The following is an 18363-nucleotide window of genomic DNA, read 5'->3' as shown; positions in this document are numbered from 1 at the left end:
ATCTCAGCCTCCAAAAGTGCTGAGATTACAGGTGTGAGCTTATTACTGAGCTGTTCTAAGTTAAGATGCCCGGCCTCATCTTGACTATTTTTAAGTGTACATTTTAGTAGTGTTGAGTACATTAACATTGTTGTACAGTCAATCTCCAGAACTCTTTTCATACTGCCACACTGGAACTACATTAATCAAACAACTTCCCTTTCCCTCCTCCCCTCAGCTCCTGGCAACTACCATTCTATTTTCTGTCTCTGTGATGTCCCCCATTCTAGATATTTCCTATAAGTGGAATCAGTCTTTTTTATTTTTGTGAGTGGCTCATTTCACTAGTATATTTTCTATAAGGTTCATCTATGTTGTAGCATGTGTAAAACTTTTCTTCTGTTTTACCACTGAATAATTTTCCATTGTATGTATATACTACATTGTGCTTATCTATTCACCAAACACTTGGGATGTTTTTACCTTTTAGCTACTGTGAATAATGCTGCCATGAACATGAGTGTACAAATATCTCTTCAAATTCCTCCTTTCAATTCCTTTCAGCATATACATGAAGTTGAATTGCTGTGTCATGTGGTAATTCATTTTTAATTTTTTGAGGAACTGCTGTATTGTTTTTCACAGCAGCTATACTGTTTTACATTCCCCCCAATGGAGTACAAGAGTTCCGATTTCTCCACATCCTTGCCAACATTTTTTATTTTATCTTCTTTTGATGGCAGCCATTCTAATGAGTGAAAGATGGTTTTAATTGGCATTTCTCTGATGATTAGTGATGTTGAGCAATTTTCTTTTTTTTTTTGAGATGGAGTTTCACCCTTGTTACCCAGGCTGGAGTGCAACGGCACCATCTTGGCTCACCGCAACCTCCAACTCCTGGGTTCAAGCAATTCTCCTACCTCAGCTTCCCGAGTAGCTGGGACTACAGGCATGCGCCACCATGCCCAGCCAATTTTGTATTTTTAGTAGAGACGGGGTTTCACCATGTTGACCAGGATGGTCTCGATCTCTTGACCTTGTGATCCACCCTCCTCAGCCTCCCAAAGCGCTGGGATTACAGGCGTGAGCCACTGCGCCCGGCCATTGAGCATTTCTTATGTGCTTATTGGCCACTTATATTTCTTCTTTGGAGAAATCTCTATTTAAGTCCTTTTCCCATTTTTAATGGGATTTGTTTGCTTTTTTGTTATTGAGTTTTAGCTATATTTTCTGGATATTAAGCTCTTATGGAACAAGAGCCCACAATTCCACAATATTCACAAATATTTTCTCCCATTCCATAGTTTTTCACTCTGTTGATTGTGTCCTTTGAGCCAGTCTGGTACTCTTGACATCACACTGTCTCTGTTTAGTCTCAGAGGTGGTAAAAGGCATAGATGGAGTGACAGCAATAGGACTCCAGTCCTGTTATCAGCCTGGTGCACAAGGTCAAAGAGCAGCAGGGAGGGACAGATGGCGAGCCCCGCGGGATGGGAATGCTGTGGGCTGGAGGGACATGCTTGTATCCTGTCTAACATCAAGATTATCATAGGGACTAAGGTAGGTCTAGGTCAATAGATGGGAGCCGGGTGATCCCAGCAATGGTAAAAGAGGGGATGCCAGGCCAGGCATGAAGGCTCATGCCTGAAATCACAGCACCCTGGGATCCTGAGGCAGGAGGATTGCTTGAGACCACAGGTTTGAAATCAGCCTAGAAAACACAGTGGGATCCTGTCTCTACAAAAAAATTAAAAATTAGCAAGGCATAGTGATGCTCACCTGTTGTCCCAGCTGCTTGGGAGCCTGAGATGGGAGGACCGCTTGAGCCCAGGAGTTCAAAGTAGCAGTGAGTTATACTTGAACCACAGCACTGCACGGCCCTGTAGCCAGGGCAGCAAAGTGAAACTCTGTCTCAAAAATAAATAAATAAATAAATAAAAAGAGAACAAGTAGGAAAGAAAAGAAACTCAAGGAAACAACTAGGAATCATCCAACCAAATGCAGCGCCTGGAAGAACCTGGTGTCCAGATGCAGTTTATTATCAATTAGTGTAATTCTAGCTTTTTACTCAAAGGACACTTGGGATCGCAGGGAAAGACCTCACCAACTTGATTGAGGTTAGGGCTTCTTATTTGTACACAAGGATGAAGCCAGGAATTGTATGTGTCAATGCCAGATTATCAGTGGAAGATTGGTATCTTTCAGATAAAAGCTAAAGCTATCTGAATCAAATTAGGAATAAAACCCAGGTGACCAATGAGCCAGGACTGGTGGATCAAAGCTGGTTTAATTTAAAGGAGACTTTAAGGTGAATTGGTTTGGTATCTGAAGTAATAACTACCATTCTTTTCCAATTTGTATTTAAAGGATCTGTTGCCAGTGGGACCAGAAAGCCATATGTGGTATTACTTATAGACCCTCTCTAGTATATGGATTAACATAGAATCATCTTTCTTTATGAGTTTTCCACCAGTAAACGTTGGTAGATATAAACAAAACTTTCCTTCAGAGCGAATTATTTCAGGTCCCACTACCACCAACAGCTGACATCAGTGGTCTGCATACTCAGCTGTCACACTCTTTTTTCTTGTTTTTGAGATGGAGTCTTACTCTTGTAAGACTTACTCCAGGCTGGAGCACAGTGGCACGATCCTGGCTCACTGCAACCTTTGCCTCCCAGATTCAATTGATTCTTTTGCTTGAGTAGCTGGGATTACAGGCATGCACTACCACACCTAGCTGGTTTTTTTTTTTTTTTTCTATTTTAGTAGATTTGGGGTTTTATCATGGTGGACAGGCTGGTCTTGAACTCCTGACCTCAGGTGATTTGCCCACCTCGGCCTTCCAAAGTGCTAGGATTACAGGCATAAGCCACTGCTCCCGGCCAGCTGTCACACTCTTTATAGGTCTGTGCTTATTACTGAGCTCCTCTAAGGACACTATTAAAAGCATATTATTTAGAAAGTACTATTGAGAAAATACTGTAAGTGTTCATACCTAGAGACTTACGATTAAAGCGAAAACAAAGGAAGTGACTTGTAAAAATTCAAAGCGGTAAGGAAATGACAGATACCACATATGCAACTGAGATGAGTCATTGGACAGTAGGCAAGATTCTCAAGGATAAACAGTGAAACATTAGTGAACAAAAAAGTCTATGCAATTGACAATAGCAGGCAAGACGAAGAAAACAGATGTATGTGGTTGAAAGATCAACCTGATGATCTATCAGATGAGGTAGAATTTTCAGGCTTTAGTTTATTAGACTAAGTGTCTAAAGCCAAGAGTTAGAGAACTCGAAGACAGAACAAGGTGATGCTACTGCCAAGGAAACTTCTGTCTCAGGCTGTGTATGGTTGAATGGGTTCATAGTCATTTGAAACGGCACAAAATCAAAGTAGGAAGAGACAAATATATGTGGGATTGATCTCATCTCAGAAAGTAGTTTCAGAGATCCTCAGAGGATCTGGTGGGGATTAACTGCCTCAGAAGCTTTAGATGCCTACAGAACAAACATCAGGAAAATGCATGTCTGGTTTTAACCCTTCAAAGTCATGACTCATGCCCATTTTGGTAGGAATGTAACTAGAGGCTGCAGACTAAAAACAAGGTATCTTATTTTGGATGTATGAAAGGCTTTTCAAAGAGCCTTTTAGAACTCGAACATAACTGCATAGATAGACTTCTGGACATCTACTGAATTTGTTTTCTCTTTTGCTCTGTATCAGCTGCAAATTCAACATAGTTGCTTTCTCTGTTGTCATAGATATCATTAGTAAAATGTTTTAGACATGACCAAGGGCAATGCCTGCAGATGTGCAGCTAGAAAAGCACTTCTCAGGATGTGCTCCGTGAGTTCTGTAGAAAAAAAAAGATTCTACCACCTAGTGAGTTTGGAAAACGCTAAAATAATCAGTTAATAAAAGTTGAATGTGTTTAATTTTGAGGAAGGTACATGAAAGTGATTATCATTAGAATATATCTACTTAGCTGGGCACAGTGACTCACGCCTGTAATCCCAGCACTTTGGGAGGCCAAGGAGGTTGGATCATGAGGCCAGAGTTTGAGATCAGCATGGCCAACATGGTGACACCCTGTTTCTCTAAAAAAAAAAAAAAAAAAAAAAAATTAGCAGGCATGGTGGTGTGCGTCTATAGTCCAGCCACTCGGAAGACTGAGGCAGGAGAATGGCTTGAACCCAGCAGGTGGTGGTTGCAGTGAGCCAAGATCACACCACTGCACTCCAGCCTGGGCAACAGAGCGAGACTCCATCTCAAAAAAAAAAAAAGAATACACCTACCTGACTTCCAAATACAGGGAACGTCATTGACAGTGGGCACCAAGCACCGCCCTCTAAATCTATCACCCCATTCACGGTGGGCCAGGTTTCCCAGAGGCTGTTCTCAGGCAATGAATGAAAGCAATAGTGTAGTAAGTTTACGAAAGCAATAGTGTAATAAGTTTGGCCCATTTCTGGAAGACACAAGACTCTTGGGCAGCCAACTTTGGCTCAACAGAGCTGAACATTTAGACTCCACAACAGTTGAAAACACTTCAACTCTATTTTTCTTGTCTCTCTCCTCTTCTCAGAGTCAGACTTCATTATGGTCTGACAGCTCTCCCAGCCTCTCCCAACTCCTTATCCAATTTATTTCTTAGGCATTTCCCCTAATAAAATTCTTCCCTATTCATTTCTATCACAGTGTCTCCTTCTCAGACAACTCAGACAATGATAATAACTCATAAACCTCTGTGCACACAAAAAAAATAGCAGCTGAAAATATGAGACAAAACTTATTAGGAATAAAAGAACTGTATACAAGTGCAGTATTACTGGGAGATTTTAATATAACCCTTTCATAGTCAGTCATAAGTAACAGACAAAAATTAAAAACATAAAGAATTTATGAATCGATAATATCTCAAATAGATAATAAAAATTATTTTCTAGGTTGATAGAACAAAGAAAAAAGAGTTTCTTTCTATATTCATTCAATAGACTATAGAGTCAGACTAAATAATAAAAAGTGATAAAGTTAATACTTAGAAATTATGAAATATATCCTTAGACAAAATTTGGAACAAAGAGGCAATCAAAACTGAGGCCTAGCATAGCATAATGTAGAAACTTAAATGCTTTTATTAAAAAAGAAAGATTCAAATTAATGAAAATTAGGCTTGGCATGGAGGCTTGCGCCTGTGTTCCCAGCACCTTGGGAGGCCAAGGCAGGTTGCTTACCTCAGGTCAGGAGTTTGTGACAGCCTGGCCAACATGGCAAAACCCTGTCTCCACTAAAAATACAAAAAGTAGCTGGGCATGGTGGTGCATACCTGTAATCCTGGCTACTTGGGAGACTGAGGCAGGAGAATCGCTTGAACCTAAGAGGTGGAGGTTGCACTGAGCTGAGATCACGCCACTGCACTCCAGGCTGGGGGACAGAGACTCTGCCTTAAAAAAAATAATGATGAAAATTAAGTCTGTATCATAGAAACTTAGAGAAATAACAAACAAACCAAAAGAAAATAGGAAGAGGTAATTAGTAAAGACAGAAGTGAGAATAATAATTTTAAAATCATAACCCAAAATAGAAAAATAAACTCAAGAGCTAGTTCTGTAAAAATGCCAATACAAACCTTTATGAGTTTTGGTATTAAAAAAAACTTAAAGATTGAAAGAAAAGAGTACAAGCTATGCATGATTAGTAATAGGAAAGGAGACAGAGCCATGCAGAAGAAATGTTTTAAACTACAATATATAATATACAATGTATAATATCTAATATACAGTATCAAATATACAATATGTAATATAATATATACTATATTAAGGAGTTACATAATCTCTAACAAGTTTAAAATTCTAGAGGAAACACTTGACTTCTAACAGAATACAAGTTGCAATAATGGACCCAAGATAAGGTGGAAAAGGTACAGAGATGAACGACGGTTTCAGAAGATTTCAGGTGTTTAAAAGATTCCACGTTCAGGTAATTTCAAAACTGAGTTTTATGGCACCTTTAAAGTCCAGATGATTTCATTATTCTTTAAACTATCAACTCCAAGCTACCTAAAAAGATGGAAATCCCCCCACCTCATAATCAAACTTATTGTGTAATATCAATTCTGATTACATTATTTTTAAAAACATCAACCAATATTTTAGAAACCTCAGCCAATCTTATATATGACTGCAGATACAAAAAGTATCAACAAAAATATAGCAAATATATTTCAATATTGTTTCCAAAGATTAATACACTATTGTCAGTTTGGAATTCATGCATTGCAAGGGTGATGTAATTCTACAAAATCTAAAGGACCCCATGTCAACTTGGGAGTATCTTTTTAATCAAAGCAGGACGTCCAGGAACTGTTAAAGAAAAATACATGTATTTACATGACATTTTAAAACTTTATTTAGGAATATATAAAGTATAAGTAAAAGAAAAAGACACACAACTCAACAGAAAAGTGACCAAAGGGTATGAAGCAGCAAACACACAGAAAAGCCACTCCAGATGTTTGTTGTGTATTTAAAAGGATATTTAAATTCTCTACTAGCAAAAAACAAAATAGAGAATAATGCACAGACTGGCAGGCATTATACTAAATTGGAAATTGCAGCGCTTGGGGGGTGTGATTTTGGATTATTTCCCATCCTATTTTTGAAATTACTGTATTTTCCTTTCAAAATATTTAACAAAGTAAATAAAAATAATAATCAGAGATCAGAGACTGTCTCATACATGTCTTGAAATCCACACATACCCTATAATGGCTTCGAAATATCATATGAACCAGCAAAACACTAATGAGGTGAAGGTGTAAATTCTTGCATTCTCTGTTTTTCCCAGTTTATGTTTAAATTGAAAATGGTAATTTTCTAATTTCTTGCCTATGTCATTAGGAGATCATAAGATGACATACTGATTGGCAAAAGAAGATTGTTTTAAAATGCTTAAAACAAATGTATGCATTTGCTGAGATGCTTTTTTTTTTTTTTAGATGGAGTCTTACTCTGTTACCTACATTAGAGTGCAGTGGCGTGATCTTGGCTCACTGCAACCTTCACCTCCCAGGTTGTTCAAGCAATTCTCCTGCCTCAGCCTCCTGAGTAGCTGGGATTACAGGCATGCACCACCATACGCGGCTAAGTTTTGTATTTTTAGTAGACACGGGTTTTCGCCATATTGGTCAGGCTGGTCTCAAACTCCTGACCTCATGATCTGCCTGCCTTGGCCTTCCAAAGTGCTGGGATTACAGGTTTGCTGAAATCCTTTTAAGAAATCAAAAAGAACTTGGATGAGTTTTGAAGAAATCAGCCATTCTCTAAATCTATCTTTCCCTTTCTTCCACGCAGCCGGTCCCGTTCCCAGCTGACTGACTGACAGTGGAGCAGAGGAATAAGGCCTTGTGTGTTAGTAACAGGTATCTAAGACAGCTGAGGGAAATACAATGAAGACAGACCCTGTATCAGGCAGAATGGGAAAAGTAATCAATCACCACGTGGGCCTCGGAATGGAAAGGTAGCCCAGATAATCAAGCACAGCCTGGGGCCTGCAAGATTCCCTTAAGGTCACCCACCCTTTGGAGCAGATGTCAACATACCTCATAACAAACATGCTCTGAGGAGCGGTTTCCTATCAAGATGGCTTAGGACGGCTCTCACAGGAACTGGGACTTAAGGGCAAACCAGAACAAAGCTGTCCCCTGTCTTCCTCCATCCTTGACCATTAGTTTCAAAAAAGCCAAGGGTTTGAGGGAAGAGAAGGGAAGAGGAGCCCTGCGAAACTGCAGGTAAACTACCTGTGCAGAACGCCTAGGGGCCACTCAAGTTGCCTTATTCGGCCCCATCACCCCTGTATTGCTGCACCTAGTGCAATGCCTAGAATGTAGTAGACACTCCAAGTTGCTCTCCAGAATGCGTGTACGAAACAAGCAGCTTTAAACAAACTTTGGGTTTTGTCTTGGGAAAGAAATAATGAACACTTTTTTGTTTGTTTGTTTGTTTTGAAACGGAGTCTCCCTCCGTTGCACAGGCTGGAGTGCAGCGGCGCGATCTCGGCTCGTTTCAACCTGCGCCTCCCAGGTTCAAGTGATTCTCCTGCCTCAGCCTCCAGAGCAGCTCGGACTACAGTCGCGCAACACCATGCCCGGCTAATTTTTGGTATTTTTGGCAGAGACTGGATTTCACAGTGTTAGCCAGGATGGTCTCAATCTCCTGACCTTGGGATCCGCCGGCCTTAGCCTCCCAAAGTGCTGGGATTACAGGCATGAGCCACCGCGCCCGTCAGGAAACTTCTATTCTCTGGGTAGAATGCTTTAAAAAGTATCCATTTTCTCTCCCTCACTGAGAACAGTGATTCAGCAACACAGTTGTGAGGCCTCTTGCTGTGCTTCCCCTTCTAAGCTGCCGAAAGAGAGCCTTTGGGCTGTCGATTAGCTTTCAGACTTGTAGGCAAGAGTGGGATCCCAGATTAGCAGAGCACTTAAGCCCAGTTCTCTACCACCCAAAAGCTCAATTGGTCTTGCTTTTCAGTATCTCCAGTTCCTAAGATGAATCATCAGGATGGAGGGCGGGGGGAGGAGCAAGTACCGAGGAAAGGGGCTTAAAGATACAGCTCCCCAGGCACTTCAGAAAGAGGTTCCTCCAAAGTGACACGGGGGTTCCACATGGGAGCATTCCAAGAAGAGGGACACCGAGGACTGATGTCGCTGCATGTCTTGCTGCACCTGTGAGCCCATGCCATCCCCTTGTAATTTGCAGGTATGTGTTTTATAACTGCTCCCTGGGCAGTTCTAAATGACAAAGCGTTTGTGCTGGCAGCTTCCTCTACTTCTCACCTACTCCTCCAGGCCTTCCGCGAGTACAGTTCACTGCCGGCTTCAGAGTAAGTACATTTTCAAGTATCGCACACTTGGCTGTTTTTCTCAGGAAGGGGTCTCACTGAGCATTAAAATAAAATGATGCTTGGTTTTGTACAGGAAACCTTTTTTCCATCAGTCTCGACAACCCCAGGCATTACCTATTGTAGCTGATGCTTCCGCTCTTACCGTTTCCTGCTAGCTTTCCTGTCTCCAAAGCCCTAAATGGATTCCTTAAGGAATGTCTTCCTAACTTCCCTCAGGCAAGAGGAGAAAGGGCTATCTTCATTATGTCGTTAAGGTGTTTAGCATAAAAAAGCTTTGGATTCCTTTCCCTTATAAAACAGTGAATAAAAGTCTTCCTGCATCAGTTTTACTCATGAGATCAAATTGTGTGGTAACTACTCACCTGTACCACAGAAACCACGCAGAACTGGACTTGCCTAGGGAAGTTAAACTTTCCCATTTCCCCTTGGGGCTGAGTTTCCATTTCCTCTTTTATTAAAAAACTTATAAACTATTTTTTAAATGAAGTAGTTCTTTGGCCAGGTGCAGTGGCTCATGCCTGTAATCCCAGCACTTTGGGAGGCCAAGGCAGGCGGATGGTGAGATCAGGAGTTCGGGATCAGCCTAGCCAACGTGATAAAACCCCGTCTCTACTAAAAACACAAAAATTAGCTGGATGTGGTGGCACATGCCAGTAATTCCAGCTACTTGGGAGGCTGAGACAGGAGAATCACTTGAACCCAGGAGGAGGCGGAGGTCGCAGTGAGCCGAGAGCGCGCCAGTACAGTCCAGTCTGGGCGACAGAGCAAGACTCAGTCTAAAAAAATTAATTAATTAATTAATTTGCTCTCTAAAATTCAAAGAACTTACCCTGAGCTGCATGTTGTGCCTATGCGGTCTCACCCAAGGGAAGGCGAGCACGTTCGTGTTGGCTAGTGAAAATTCAGGCAATACTGTCACCCAGGCCGGAGTGCAATTGCATGATCTCCGCTCACTGCAACTTCCGCCTCCCAGGTTCAAGCAATTCTCCTGCCTCAGCCTCCCGAGTACTGGGACTACAGGCGCATGCCACTACGGCCGGCTAATTTTTTGTATTTTTAGTAGAGATGGGCTTTCACTGTGTTAGCCAGGATAGTCCCCATCTCCTGACCTCTTGACCCGCCTGCCTTGGCCTCCCAAAGTGTTGGGATTACAGGTGTGAGCCACCGCGCCTGGACTGTATGGTTCTTAAAGAACTGGGAAACAGCAAGAATATACACAATATTTGTAAATAACTTGAGCCTTTATAAAACTTTCCTTTTTTGGAAAATACACAGAAAATGTGTGCAGATTTACCTTGAACAGGACAGAATAAAGACTGCAAAGGCTTAACCATCAAGGGTCATTCTTATAGCACCAGCACTGTCTGTGAAAGGCTCAGACCTTACTGTTAGGAAGAGCTTATTTTCATCTCACTTCTCCCACCTGCGTAAGATCACAGCTTTCCGGTGTCTCTTGGTGAGAAGGAAATAAAACTCGATTCCTCTGTCTCATAAAGTAGGCTTAGGGCTCTTAATGGCTCCCTCCTTGCTTGTAGGCAGGGCTGCAGCATCTGCCTTCCTTTCTTCCACACTGCACCCTTCTTCCCTCAAACTTGAACTTTGCATCTTGGTTTACTCCTAGGTGTTCACGATTGTCTTTCCGATTGCTATGCCCAGCACATGAGCATCCAAAGGAAGCCATTGCCCCTCTAGAGTCACTCCGGATTTTGCCAGCAACATTTCCTAGGTCCCTCCTGCCTCTTTGCCATGAGCTCTTGGCAGGTACATCAATTATGACAAATTGTTTTCAGATTAAGAGAGGTCTTATTGGGAGCAAGGGAATTTAAAGTCAAAGCCCGAATTCCGGCCAAATGAGTGTCCTCTGTATGCATGGCTGATGCCTAGGTTCTCTGTAAATACATCGATACCAGGGAGCTCACCTGTCCTCTTCCTTCCTTCCTGTTAATGGGGACTATAGGATTTTTAGTAAAGGAAAAAAAAAGATAACTTTATTTCTTTCCAAACTACCTGCGCTTGGACACATCCATGATGACTACCCTCTCTCAATGATCTCTGAGCTCCAGGAAGAGCTCTCCATGAATGGAAATTCCTGTGACCTCATCCAGATCTGAGATATTCCAGAAGTTGATATATGGAAGACACTGTTTGTCCTCAAAATGCCTCATTTGTTTTCCAATGTTTGTTAACCTGCATCTTATATGACTTCTGAATCCAAGTCATGGTTAGGAATCCAACCCCAAATGGGTCCACAACAAGTAGGGATTCTTCAAACTCCTAAAAACTGTCTGAATTTTTCTATATGTGATTTTTATTTTTCCGAGGCGAGAATCCCCGGTGTTCATGATGTATTCAAAGAGGTCTGCAACACTAAAAAGACTAAAAACAGATGTTTAGTTGGACCACTTTTCTCATTCCGGCATCCCATGAGACTCTGATTGATGATGTCTGTGGCTTTAACTCCAAACCCAAACCTAAAAAATATTTATCTGAGAGTGTCAGAGCAAAATTTCTGGGTAACATCTCTGCCTGCTGAAGAAGGCATGGCATGCCCCTACCTTGATGTGATTAATGATTTCCAGCAATACTTGAGGTTTACTGGGCAGTACCACAAATAATTTCCTACTTTTCACAATACTTACCTTAATAAGAGACCTCCTTAAGAAAGGCAAAAAAGTTATCTGGTCCTTGGACACTATCCTAAGATCTTAGTCAACTTTGTCCCAATCCTGGGCTTCCCCTGGGCCAGCCCTGTCTTCAAGGCTCAGAATCATACTTGCAGGATTCTAGGAAAGCTTCCATCTTAGGGAAGGTTCCTTGGAAAGCTGAGAAGGTTTCCTGTGTTTGGGGAATGATGGAACTCACTAGAGGAGCATTCGATGTGCTGGTGGGGCTGGGACTTGGAGGGCCACAGCCTAACACCCTCAATATGATGGGACTTATCGGTTCAGGGGGCTTCTTACTTCAGTTGCCTCTCTCCCTACGACCCCACTTAATCTTTTAATACTCCCTGCTCTGATCAACATTAGGGGCTATCACCTTTCCACCTTATGCAAATGGCTGATAATGTTTCTTCCCCCCCCACCCCCCGCTCCTTTTGAGATGGAATCTTGCTCTGTTGTCCAGGCTGGAGTGCAATGATGTGACCTTGGCTCACTGCAGTAGGGTTCAAGCAGACCTCCTGCCTCAGCCTCCCAAGTAGCTGGGATTACAGGCATGCCCCACCACTCTCGGCTAATTGTATTTTTAGTAGAGTTGGCATTTGTCTATGTTGGTCAGGCTGGTCTTGAACTCCTAACCTCATGTTGTCTGCCCATCTCAGTCTCCCAAAGTGCTGAGATTACAGGTGTGAGCCACTGCCTCCAGCCTAAGTGCCTGATGATATGACTTTACTCCAGATGTACATTCTAACCTCTGTTCATCATCACTGGGATGTCACTTGGATAGCTTAATCGGCATCTCAAACTATGCTTAACACTTTACTCTTGATCTCCTGTCACAAATATGCCTCTTTTCTTCTGTTCTTCGTTTAGTTACATAAGCATCTCTTCTTCTGGTTGATCATACAAAAAAATCTGGGAGTTACCCTTGAAATTTCTCTCCCTGATCTTCCTTAACCAATGCATCAAGTCCTGTCTATTCTACCTCCAAATTGTATCTCCTACCTGCCTATTTCTCTACATTTCCACCACCTCCACCAGGTTCCCATTGTGCTGGTAAGATGATCGCCTTTCTCACATGACTCCATGCTTGTGCCTCTCTGATCCTTTTTACTTCATGCAGCCAGAGTGAACTTTTATTTTTATTATTTATTTTTGAGACAGAGTCACTCTGTCGCTCAGGCTGGAATGCAATGGCAGGATCTCAGCTCACTGCAACCTCCGCCTCCTGGGTTCAAGTGATTCTCCTGCCTCAGCCTCCCAGGTAGCTGGGATTACAAGCACCAGGTACCGCGCCAGGCTAATTTTTGTATTTTTAGTAAAGATGTGGTTTCACCATCTTGGCCAGGCTGGTCTTGAACTTCTGACCTCATGATCCACCTGCCTCGGCCTCTCAAAGTGCTGAGATTACAGGTGTGAGCCATTGCGCCTGGCCCAGAATGAACTTTTAAAAAAGCAAATCTTGCCACAGCACTTGCCAGCTTAAAACACCAACAATGGCTTCTTCTCGCACGTAGGATGAAGCCTAAACCTCCTACCTGCAGGCGACAGGATCTTCAAAGCGTTCAGTCAGTTCCTGTACAGCAATGGGTCTTCATTCTCTCTCTCTCAACCTGGGAGTAGTGGGAAGACATCACAGGTCACTCTGTTCTGTAAGGAGAGCAGAAAAAGGGCGTCCTTCAGCTTGAGAAAGACCTAAAAATTCTCCTGCACCACAGAGTGGAAGTCACTGATGTTATGACACTTGCTATGTTATGCTAGGATGTCCCTCCCCTCCCCAGCTGTAGCAGCTTAAGGATTGTTGTGTCATCATTTTATATTCACTGAGCATGATCCCCAAATGCAAGTTATTTGAAGCTACTGCTTATTTAAAGAGCTATGTTCACAAATTGAAGGCACTACCAACCTGTCTTTCCCTTCACTAAGATCCACTGAGACCTCAATTCTACTTTTAATCATTAAAGAGGGAAAGGAGGTATTATCAAATTTTCTTGGAAAATATGCAGAATAAATAAAATGATCAGACAATGGGACAGAAATTGGAACAGAGTAATATGCATATAATTTTAACTTTTGGTAACAAAGAAACAAAATATAAGCATTTGGATAAGGTTGATTCTTAGAGCTTCTGTATTTTCAACTCTTTGCTATAAAATTATTAAGCACATACAAAAGTAGAGACTACTGTAATAAACTCTCATGTATTTGTTACTTAGTTCAGTAATTATTAACTTGTGGTTGATATAGGTGCACAAGTACCCTCTCCAATGTTCCATTGTTTCTCTCCCAAACTCAGTTCTTTTCTAGAAAATTCCTGACAGCACATCATTTCATCTGAAAATATTTTACTATGTATTTCTGCAAGTTAGGGGCTTTTATTTATTTATTTATTTATTTTGAAACAGAGTCTTGCTCTGTCGCCCAAGCTAAAGTGCAGACATGATCTCAGCTCACTGCAACCTTTGCCTTCCAGGTTCAAGCCATTCTCCTGCCTCAGCCTCCTGAGTACCTTGGACTACAGGTGCCATCACACTCAGCTGTTTGTCTTTTTAGCAGAGATAGGGTTTCACTATGTTGGTCAGGCTGGTCTTGAACTCCTGACCTCAGGTGATTCACCCATCTCGGCCTCCCAAAGTGCTGGGGGATTACAGGAGGAAGCCACCATGCTTGGCCAAGGGCTCTTTTAAAACATGATCAAAACATAAATATCACACATAAAATTATTAATAATTTTTTAATATAAAATATTCAGTCTATTCAAATTTCTAAGATTATTCAAAAGTGTTTCACAGCACTTGGTTTATTTGAATCAGGATCAATAGATACACATTGCATTTGGTTGATATAACTTCAGTTTCTTTCTTTCTTTCCCCTTCCTTCCCTCCCTCCCTCCCTCCCTCCCTCCCTCCCTCCCTCCCTCCCTTCCTTCCTTCCTTCCTTCCTTTCTTCTGACAGGGTGTCACTCTGTCACCCAGGCTGGAGTGCAGTGGTGTGATCTTGTCTCACTGCAGCCTAGACCTCCTGGGATCAAGCAATCCTCCTGCCTCAGGCCCCCAAGTAGCTGGAACCACAAGTGCATGCCACCATGCCTGGCTAATTTTTGTATTTTTTTGTAGAGAAAAGGTTTTTCCGTGTTGCCCAGATTGGTCTTGAGCCCCTGGGCTCAAGCAATCCACCCACCTCAGCCTCCCAAAGTGCTGGGATTACAGGAATGAGTCACCACCCCAGGCCCCTCTTGTTTCTTCTAATCTATAGATTTCCCCTCTTTTTCTTTTCAATGTGTTTGTTGAAGATATTAAAGAAACCAGGTCATTTTTCCTATAAATTTTACTAATTGCATCTTCATGGTGTCATTTAACATATTCTGTTTGCTTAAAAGCTGGCAATTGGATCTGGAAGATTTATCAGATTAAATTTCTATTTTTTGGCAGGAATGACTCATAGTTATGTACTTTCATCAGGAGGCACATAATGTCTGATCATCTCCCTTTATGGGATGTTAAGATTGATTGCTGGGTCAAATCTTGTTAGTCTTTCCATCATTTTCAAGTTCCCCATCAGTTTCTCATCTATCAGTTTTAGCAGTCATTGATGATCATTGCCTACATCCATTATTTTACCAGGAGCTCTGAAATGATGTCATTATATTAATCCTTCTTCATTTAGTAGCTGGAGTGCTGCTATGAAGAAAGACTTTTCTTCATGAGCTATATGATAATCCCTAAGCATAGTTCATAAAGGAAAAGCAGAATAGATGCCTGTTTTATGGTTTTTAGAATAGTTAGTTCCCTAATATCTGCTAAATGTGACCGAAGACCAATGGTGGCTCTTTTTTTTTTTTTTTCAGTATCATTCTGAACTCATGAATGATATGATATTAAATGCCTGAAAATTCTTTATAGTTATTATCCTTTTTGAGAACATAACTGCCCCATCTTCAGTGAGTGAGGGTCTCTTCAATTTGGTTTCTAAACCCTTTTGACATGACCCTAGTGATCTTTAAAAGATTTCTCTTATTATCTGGTATGATAAGCTCTAGCTCCTCTTGTCTATTTCCTGAACCAGATCTGAAAGAGTCATTTCTCCAAAGAGACTTTACATGCGAAACGATGTTTTGAGATCTCAGTTTGAGCACTAGGACTGCTCATTGCTCCTTATTTCTTTGCCCATTTCAGTGGACAGGCTATGTAATATATGAACTTTTAAAAGAAAAAGAATACCTTATGAGCATAGTGACATTGCCAACTGAAATAGAAGTCAGAGAAATTTTACTTTTTGATTTTATATTTCTGACTCTTATTATCACTTACACTGAAATTCTTGGTTCTGGCAAAGTTAACATAATTACTTGTTTTACCTTACATATCTTTATTTCAGAAAAATGATACTCAAATCATTCAATATAAATATTAAATACAGTTTAACATTTCTCTGGAGTTTCTTTTTGCCATTAGGATATATCCCACTTGGGACAGTCAGTCAAGTTAATGTATTTTAAATCACCTGGAATACTTTACCCTTGTGTGATTAAGTGGTCTTTCACCCTCTGAAAAGAATTATTTTTGCTTACATTGTTCTGTTTTCAAATAACTACAAAGATTTTCTTAGCATTCTAAGAGTAACATTCTTAGAGGGGTGTAGAGATGTAAGGAAACGCTTGTGTTAATGGTGGAAAAAAGTACACTGAAGTGGAATCGTTGGTCAGATTGCACAGTGGAGATGATGGAGCCTGCTAAGAAGGTGAGACTCCTACACTTGGACTCACTTCAGCTTTCTTGTCAATCTGGCATCAGTAATTATGACTCACTTGCAGGCCACAGCTGTGGGAGAATATCAATGCAATAGCTTTTTCTAATGAAACTCCCTGATGTACACAGAAAAATGGGTGGCCATTTACCACTAGATTCCCTTCTAAATAGTCTATAAACATTCCTGTCTTCTACCAACCCCCAGAGCAAATTTACCCCTTTGTTCAATCTTTAGTTCACCTACAACCTGATAAATGGTTAATGTTACCTTTATTTTATGATGGTGTTTTGTCGTCAGATTTCATTATTTTGCCTTTAGTATAGAGCCATGTTTGCTCTATTCCCTTTGGGAATCATAAACAACATGTTGCTGGCCTTCTGGTTAAAGGGTGAGCATGACATCCAGATGAATTGCCTCTGCAACTATGTTCTTTAAGAGATGGTAACTGGGATTCAGGGTTTTATATAAGAATCACCAGAGTAGCATTTATTTAGCTTTCACTAAAATGTTTTCTCAGGGGACAAACAAGTAGTAAGTCATTTGAATATTAAACATTAGGAATAGGGTGTTTTTAAAATAATGTACAAAGGCAGTGCTCTGCCCATCCTGATTTTTGTGTGAAATCTCTCCTTTCCATCTCTCAGCAATAGAGACTTCCTATGATCATACACGGACCCTGCGGAGGATAGGCACTGTGCAAAGGTAGTCTCCTTGCATTGGACAGACTAATTTACTGCCGTTACTTATGAAGTTGGTAATGTGCTTTGGACGTGCAGGAAGCCAGGTCATCTTTGAGAGCTGCAGCCTGACTCCATTAAGTGATCAAAGACCTTAAAACTCAGGGACTGAGAAGGCACATGTTAGCTCTACTCTGATGTACTGGGTTGTTTGGGGCAAGGCCCTCAGCCTCTCTATCCCCACCTACTATGAAAACATGCTGCCTAAGATGAACCTCCAGGGGCATGGTAAGAAGATGTCCATGGTACATACTCCCAGGGGACACTTTTATGGGCATTCAAGAGAAATACTTATCTTCCTCACTATGCAGAAAGCCTGTTCTCTTGGTTTATGCTAATTTTGTATTTGCAACCTACATTTCTTTTCCTCTCCTCTTTGATTCACGATCTATTTGAAGGTTCCCCTCAAGAATCTATTTCTGACACTCCATTCCTGAGTGCCACTGCCAGTTTGGATTGTCTTTTTCTCCCTTCCCTTACTTTACAACTAAGTGATATAGGCGTGGAGGGATGCATGTCACCCTGCAGAGGAGTTTTGTCCTGCTGTGCCCCAGGCCACGCACCGTTGCAGCGGCTGCAATGAGCATTGCTTGCATGCGAGCCTGTGGGCTCTTTGGAGGCCTCGCTGTGGCTTTCAGTTTTATTTATCAATTCATGTTTGTTGTGGTTTGAACTTGACACTGATGGATCTGTTTAAAAACCTCAGCCTTTCCCAACAGAATATCATATTTATAACTTGTAACCTTCACTTCAATTAGCAAGTTCAGAAAGTTATGCATTAGGTGTAATGACCATGAATGTACCATGAGCCCACGCACGTCCGAGGCCTCCTTGTGAGTTCCTGTGTTTGCTGTGGCCACATTAATTATTTAGTGGTGTGATATCTTACCTCCTATTTCTATGCTAATTTGAGACTTTGGAAAGCAACAATCACATTAGTCCTTTGCTGAATGTTATTTTTGATGAATGATTGATTCTGTGCTCTTTTTTAAAAAAAATTAGCAGTCAGAACAAGATATTGATTAAAGACAATGCCTACCGTTACACCTATGCAAGGACTAGTTTCATAAATTTTGTGTTCCAAGAAGTGTTTTGTCCTGGCAAATAAATTTATATGCCTTCTTTTCTCACAAAGTTTAAAATATTATCTATAAATATTAAAATATATTATAAAAGTATATGCACATATATTATTTTGTTTTATATGAAAGAAAAATGTATCTCAAGTTCATTACCAAATGCTGCTTCCTTTAAAGAATGATGGGGATTTTCATCTTAAGTATCTTCATTTGTTTAAATCCACAAATGTTTCCAATCTTTTGCAAATGA

The 18363-nt window shown here is 41.1% G+C and overlaps 2 long non-coding RNA genes across 4 annotated transcripts in view; one reads left to right on the top strand and one right to left on the bottom strand.

Annotated features, from left to right (window-relative positions):
• The window catches only part of LOC118149431 (uncharacterized), a 73747-nt gene that overhangs the window by 49049 nt on the left and 6335 nt on the right, over positions 1 to 18363 (bottom strand). For all 3 annotated transcript variants that reach the window (XR_013530010.1, XR_013530009.1, XR_013530011.1), the window contains exons 2-3: positions 13087 to 13198; positions 5311 to 5428 (exon numbers count right to left, since the gene is read on the bottom strand). This is a non-coding gene — a long non-coding RNA (uncharacterized LOC118149431). The remainder of the gene's footprint in view (positions 1 to 5310; positions 5429 to 13086; positions 13199 to 18363) is intronic.
• Positions 8607 to 18363, top strand: part of LOC118149430 (uncharacterized) — a 114050-nt gene continuing 104293 nt past the window's right edge. The window contains exon 1 of the long non-coding RNA XR_004736822.3: positions 8607 to 8746. This is a non-coding gene — a long non-coding RNA (uncharacterized LOC118149430). The remainder of the gene's footprint in view (positions 8747 to 18363) is intronic.

Source organism: Callithrix jacchus, chromosome 19 (assembly GCF_049354715.1).
Source record: "Callithrix jacchus isolate 240 chromosome 19, calJac240_pri, whole genome shotgun sequence".
NCBI classification, from domain to species: domain Eukaryota; kingdom Metazoa; phylum Chordata; class Mammalia; order Primates; family Cebidae; genus Callithrix; species Callithrix jacchus.
This window is presented reverse-complemented; position numbering and strand designations above follow the sequence as displayed.